Source organism: Hibiscus syriacus, unplaced genomic scaffold, assembly GCF_006381635.1.
Source record: "Hibiscus syriacus cultivar Baekdansim isolate YM2019G1 unplaced genomic scaffold, ASM638163v2 tig00116965_pilon, whole genome shotgun sequence".
Classification (NCBI taxonomy): domain Eukaryota; kingdom Viridiplantae; phylum Streptophyta; class Magnoliopsida; order Malvales; family Malvaceae; genus Hibiscus; species Hibiscus syriacus.
Window position 1 is genome coordinate 4,737,183 of NW_024063490.1, and position 6,946 is coordinate 4,744,128.

Below are 6,946 nucleotides of genomic sequence, written 5' to 3' on the forward strand. Positions count from 1 at the left end.
GTCCTTTTTTTGGAGAATCTTATTTAAAAGGTAACTAGATGAAAAACAGCTTCCCGCCACATGTTCTATGATAACCCAAAACTTCTTAGCATTGCGTTTAAGATTTAATTCTTCCGCTTTGCTACTTCATGATGGTGTCACTTTATGAATAATATCATGTTGTGCATATTATTTACCAATTAATGGTTCAATTTATTCACCACCATAATCACTTCTTACCATCTTAATATTTTTTTATTAAGTTGGTTTTCAAGTTTGGGTTTATAGAGAATACATTTCTCTATAACATTATTTTTGCTCTTTGGCAAATATATATCAATACTTTTTGCTATTATCAATGAAGGTAATAAAATATTTATTCATTTGTGTTTGTAAAAATAGATCAAATAAACCCATTAAAATGACAAGAATTAAATTCCCAAAGTAAATTTACTTTCAAGATCCCACTTTACAAACATATCGAGATTTTCAAGAAATAAATTTATTCTTACAAAATAGAGTCATACTTGATTCTCAAGAAAATAATTTATTTCCTTTATTTATTTATTTATTTATTTATAATCATACGTAATTTCTAAGAAAATAAATTCAACAATTTATTTTCTTTTACAAATCCGGAAAATAAATCCAACGATTTATTTTATTTTACAAAATAAGAAAATAAATCCAACGATTTATTTCTTTTTACAACTAAGAATCATATAAGATGATCAGAAAATAAAATTTAACAAGTTATTTCCTTTTTCAAAACAAGAAAATAAATTAAACGATTTATTTTCTTTTACAAACCATAATCATTTAAGATTCTCAGGAAAATTAAATTCAACAATTTATTTTCTTTTACAAAATAGGAAAATAAATCCAATGATTTTAATTTTCCTGAGAATCTTAAATGATTATGGTTTGTAAAAGAAAATTTATAAACTAGAATCATTTAAGATTCTTAGAAAAATAAATTCAATAATTTATTTCCTTTCACAAAAACAGGAAAATAAATCTAACAATTTATTTCAATTTATTTCCTTTTACAAAATAGGAAACTAATTCGAATGATTTATTTTCTTTTACAAAATAGGAAAATAAATTCTACAATTTATTTCTTTTTACATATCATAATCATATAAGATTCTTAGGAAAATAAATTCAACAATTTATTTTCTTTTACAAAATAGAAAAATAAATCCAACGATTTATTTCCTTTTACAAACTAGGAAAATAAATCCGACGATTTAATTACTTTTAAAAGATAGAATCATAAAAGATTTATAAGAAAATAAATTTAATAATTTGTTTTCCTTACAAAGTTAGAATCATTCCAGATTCTCAAGGAAATAAATTCAACATTTTATTTTTCTTACAGAGTTAGAATCATTTAAGATTTTCAAGGAAATAATTTCAACGATTTATTTTCTTTACAATGTTAGAATCATTTAAGATTTCCAAGGAAATAAATTTTTTTTTTATTTTTCTTACAAGGTTAGAATCAACAGAAGATTCTAATGATGAAATAAATCTAGTGGTTTATTTCCTTTATATTCTGTTAACTGATGAGATTAGTAACACTAAAAACCTGAAACATATATATCATAAAAACTTGGTCCTATTTAACAAACAGAAATCAAAATGAATTAATCCTTTAATTTTAACAACCCAATAATCACAAGGAACTAATCCTTGATTTTATTTTCGTAATACAACAATCGAAAGAAACTAATACTTTGATTTTAATTTTCACACAATAATATAAAGGAGCTAATAATTTGATCTTAATTTTGGCAACTCAATAATCAAGACGAACTAATACTTTGATTCTTTTTTTTTGGAAACACAATAATTAAAAGGAACTAATAATTTGATTTTACTTTTGACAACTCAATAATTAAAAGCCTTTGATTAAACTCTATATTCGTTTGCATCTACAAAATTTCTCAAAAAGAAATTATTAGTATGATAATAAAATTTATAGTGTTTTAAAAACACAATCAATCAATATCAAAGATATTTTTTATTCATGTCATATTTAATATTCAATATTAATAGGCCAAAAGTTATATGTTAATAGTACTATAACAATTATATTAATAATACTATAACAATAATATCATGAGAAATATCATGATTAACGCTCACGTGTACTTTTATGGGCAAAATCTTACCATAATAATATTTCCCAACGATATCATAATATAGAAATAATTCATTGAATATTTAATTGCTCTACATTTATAGGCAATAACTACATATGATTTTTTCCATAAATTAAATAATCACATTTATTCTTTTAATTGCAAAAGAAAGTAAATCGTCATGCATTAGTCACCATGCATTTTTGTATTTACACAAGCTGGATACTATGCAAGCTTGCAAAACAATTTGCAAAAAGTTCATGTACCATTGCACAAATTCAAATCAATCTCACTTATTTTCAATTTTTATTATCGAACAAAAACAAACGTTTCAAACTTAGTAACCAATGTCACTTTAGCGACAAGTTCTATTAAATAGATTTGTCCACTTTGAAATTAAGCAAACCTATTAAAATGGTAGGATAAATCCCGAAAACGAATTTATTTGCTTATATCAGTTTTTTTTCAAGATTTCTGAATCGTCTTGGATTAATTTTTCTAGAAAGGTAGAAGATAGAATCTATCTTAATATTGTTAGAAGTATAACAATCCAAACGATAAAACAAAAGAAAAATCTTATTTAAATAATTGATTCACACTGATAACATTTAATTCCACGGCAGGATCTCGTCGCAAAATTCGTGTACATAAAACAATAATAAAACAAAAAGATTAATAAAATGAAAAAAATTATTCTATTAAAAAATCAAGAAGAATATAAAATAGAAATAAATACACAATTGGGAGCAAAACAACCGATTAGAAACAAGTTGAGGCCTACAACTACGTAGTTTCCTTAAGATAGATTTTCGGCTACTTCATCGTGCTCGAGATCTTTGGTCGTTTGTCTCACAGGATATAACAACGAGATGATCACCACACAGTAGCACAATTGTCGATATCACGAAATATTCCTTATCTTCGTCTATCACCAAAAAAACTAGAGGAGAAGAAAAACTTTTTTAATAATTTTTGAGTTGTTTGAAATTGTGTTTAACTTAGTAGGTTTACAAGGTATTTATAGAGATTTCACATTGTGAACAATTGAAATTTTTTGACATAATAAAGCATTAATGAGAATAAAGAAACCAAGCAATTTCCAAAATTATTTTTAATTAAGGAACCATTTAATATTTATCATTTTAATTCCAAAACAAATTTGAAAAGATATGTTATATTTTAGCAAAATATTTCACATTTTGGTTAAAATATCTACAAGCCCACAAAAAGCCTGATCGGTTCAGATATTAACATTACCCACATCATGCACGTTTGCACATATACGAACCAACAACTGATTCCACATTTTTCCTCAACAACATTTGGATCAATTTATCATTCGAAGCTCTAAAATTATCAAAATTTTCCAACAAACACTATACTAAAATGGGAAAACGAAAGAAAGCTGTTAAAATTATATAAATTTTATTCAAAATTATAACTCTAATGGTGCATGTTAATGATTATGTTCAAAATAATAATATGAGCATATTAATTTTTTCATTCAAAATTATAACTCTAATGGTGCATGTTAATGATTATGTTCAAAATAATAATATGAGCATATTAATTTTTTCTTCAATCATTTAATGGTTAGGTTGAAATTTTTTTATTTAAATATGTGAAAATATCTTATATCTAAGCATTATGAAATTTAAAAATCTCATAATTAAACATATAGATTTTGAACTATCAAAGATTTATTATGAATTATGCTAGTGCGACAATTAAAAGATAATTTTTATTATGAATTATGCTAGTGCGACAATTAAAAGATAATTTTTATACTAACATCTCGAGTATTTCAGAAGGCAACAACTGCTAAAGTTCAAGACGTAATCTGATCATATTAAGGACATATCTTCAATAAATTAAAATTAACATATTTGACCATAAATTTCATAAATCTCACGTTATTTAGATATATGATTTCTCCTAATATTTAAACAGAACTTTGTAAACATAAATTTATCAAATGATTGAAGATAATATTAATACACTGACATTATCATCCTTTAATATATCTAGTGCTTGAGTAATCTAGTATTTTTTATACACACTATGTATATTTATTCTTTTTAGATAAAATTTATATAATAATTTTTTTTATTTTTTTCATTTTATTTTAGCTCGATCAGCTTTTACAATTGTATTGCCACAATGTTAATTTATAAAATAATTTGTAATGTCTTAATTATTAAAATAATAAAATTAAAATAATAAATTTTTAATTTTTTAATTGAAAAAAATCGACAAACATCTGGGAGAGTCCAGGAAACCCGAGAGAACAATTAAAGTCAAACCGAGATGAACTCACACCTTAAAACCAAATAATCACGTGTCTGATCCATATTCCACGTGCTTTATCCCTACACTTGCCTCGTGTCCCATCGGCGCGTGACGTCGACATCCCCAAAGTGCCGTCTACAAACTACCACGTCATAGGTTGCGCGATCACCAGATCCCCAATTCCAAGTTTATACCTTTCTCATTTTATTTCTTATATAATTAGGGTTCTTCAATTTTTTCTACGCCTAGTTCTTTTCCTTGGTTTTATAATTCAAAACATTTTCTACTCCGTATATCAATTTAATGGTTGTATCGTCCTTCGATTCATTTTTGTTGTCGTCTTTGTTGCTCTGTTTGGATTCTTGTTCGGTTATTCGTTTTGTCGATCATTGTTTAATTTCAAAGTTATCTCATTCTCAGATTTTTAGTAGACCTTGTAGTTTCTGACATATTACAACCGACAGCGAAGAAGTAATCACCAATATGAGTAAACGTTAGAATTTTTGTTCCAAAATTCTTTCTTTGCGTAATTTTTGCTAATTAATTTGATTAACCTTTTGTTGTTATAGTTTATAGGTTATAATCTTTGCAAATTGCTGTTGATATTAGGTTATCAATTGCTTGGTCAAGTTGCGTTTGTACAATTTTCTATCATTTGTTTTGAGGTGTGTTTGGCGTTGATTTTATTTATATTTTGTTTAGGGGTTTTTGGCTGAATAAAATGAATATATGGTTTTTGCAGGTAGAACTCAGCGTAAGAATTCGATGATGTTAGATATCGATGATGATAGTATTGAAAAGTTAAAGGCAGGTAGTCAACTTGGTCAAAATTTTAAACAAAACTTTTGGTGGTTTTCGGTGTAAAAAGCTGACACTGAAATTGTTGAAAGATTGAGATGGTAAAAGTATACATTTAGTCCTTATATTTTAGGGTATTTACAAGCATAAGAAGAATTAATCTTGTAAATATTTTAAAGAATAGATACTAAATGTATAATTTTACTATCCTAATTTTTCAACAATTTCGGTGTCAGTTTTTTACACCGAAAAATCACCGAAAGTTTTGGCCAAATTAATCAATTGCCAATGATTTTTTAACAATCTCCCACTTGAAGATTTGATTGAAACAATTATATCTTCACACCATTCTTTCTACCTTGTACATGTTTACGTTTCTGACAGGTCACAAGAGGATCGACACCAAGTAAATTTATGAACATTGACTGTCTTCATAAAATGCTGGATTCCTTGCTAGATGCAAGACGCTTTCACTGTTACAAAACAGAGAGATATACTCTTGATTGTGCCCAAGTTCCTCCAATAACATCTTTCACCAAACTGCTTCTTTACTAGCTTGTGTAGCTGCTACATATTCTGCCTCTGTTATGGACGTAGCCACAACTGACAACAATTTTGAAACCCACCTTACGGCTCCACCAGCAACTTTGAACACATATACTGTAGTAGATTTGCTTTTATCCAAATTCTCTACATAGTCAGAATCAACATACCTATTGATAAGTAAATTTGATCCTCCGTAACATAATGCAACATTTGAGGTCTCTTTGATGTATCTTAAGATCCTCTTTACTATATTCTAACGCTCTTTGTCTGAATTCGCCATGTATCGACTAATCACTCCCATTATTTGTGCAATATATGGTCTTGTGCATATCATAGCGAACTTTAAACTTCCCACTGTCGATGTATATGATACTTGAGACATCTCCATCCTCTTTTTCACTGCTAGGACTCATACTAGAGGATAATTTGAAGTTAATAGGAAGGGGTAAAAATTGTCTTACAATCTTGCATGTTGAATCGTATCAAGATCTTCTTCAAGTAATTCTTCTGTGAAAGCCAAATATTCCTATTACTTCTGTCTTAGTGAATTTGTATCCTTAGAATCTTGTTTGTTGATCCCAAATCCTTCATTTCAAATTCCCTAGCTAGTTGTGCCTTCAATTCCTCAATATGATCTTTGATGGGTCCTGCAACCAACATGTCATCTACATACAACAACAATATAACAAAATCGTTATCACCAAACCTCTTAAAATAAGCACAAGATTTGCATTAAGTCTGTTGTATCCAAGGCACATAATGAAGGAATCGAATCTCTTATACCAACACCTCGGCGCCTGCTTTAGACTGTACAACCTGCAAACGAAATTTTTTTTCTTTTTTTTTCTTTTTTTTCAAAACCTTTAGGTTGGAGCATGTAAATCTCATCTTCAAGATTTTCATGAAGAAAAGATGTTTTAATATATAACTTCTCTAGATGTAAGTTCGATGTAGCACACATTGTCAAAACTACTCTAACTGTTGCTAGTCGAACCACAGGAGAAAAAATTTCATTGAAATTAATACCTTCTTATTGAGCATATCCTTTGACCACCAATCTTGTACGATACCTTTCAACTTGATTGTTACTATTTTGCTTGATTTTGAAGACCCATTTGTTACCAATTAACTTCCTTCCTTGTGGTAGTGACACAAGGTCCTATCTATTATTTTTATGAAGGGCTTCA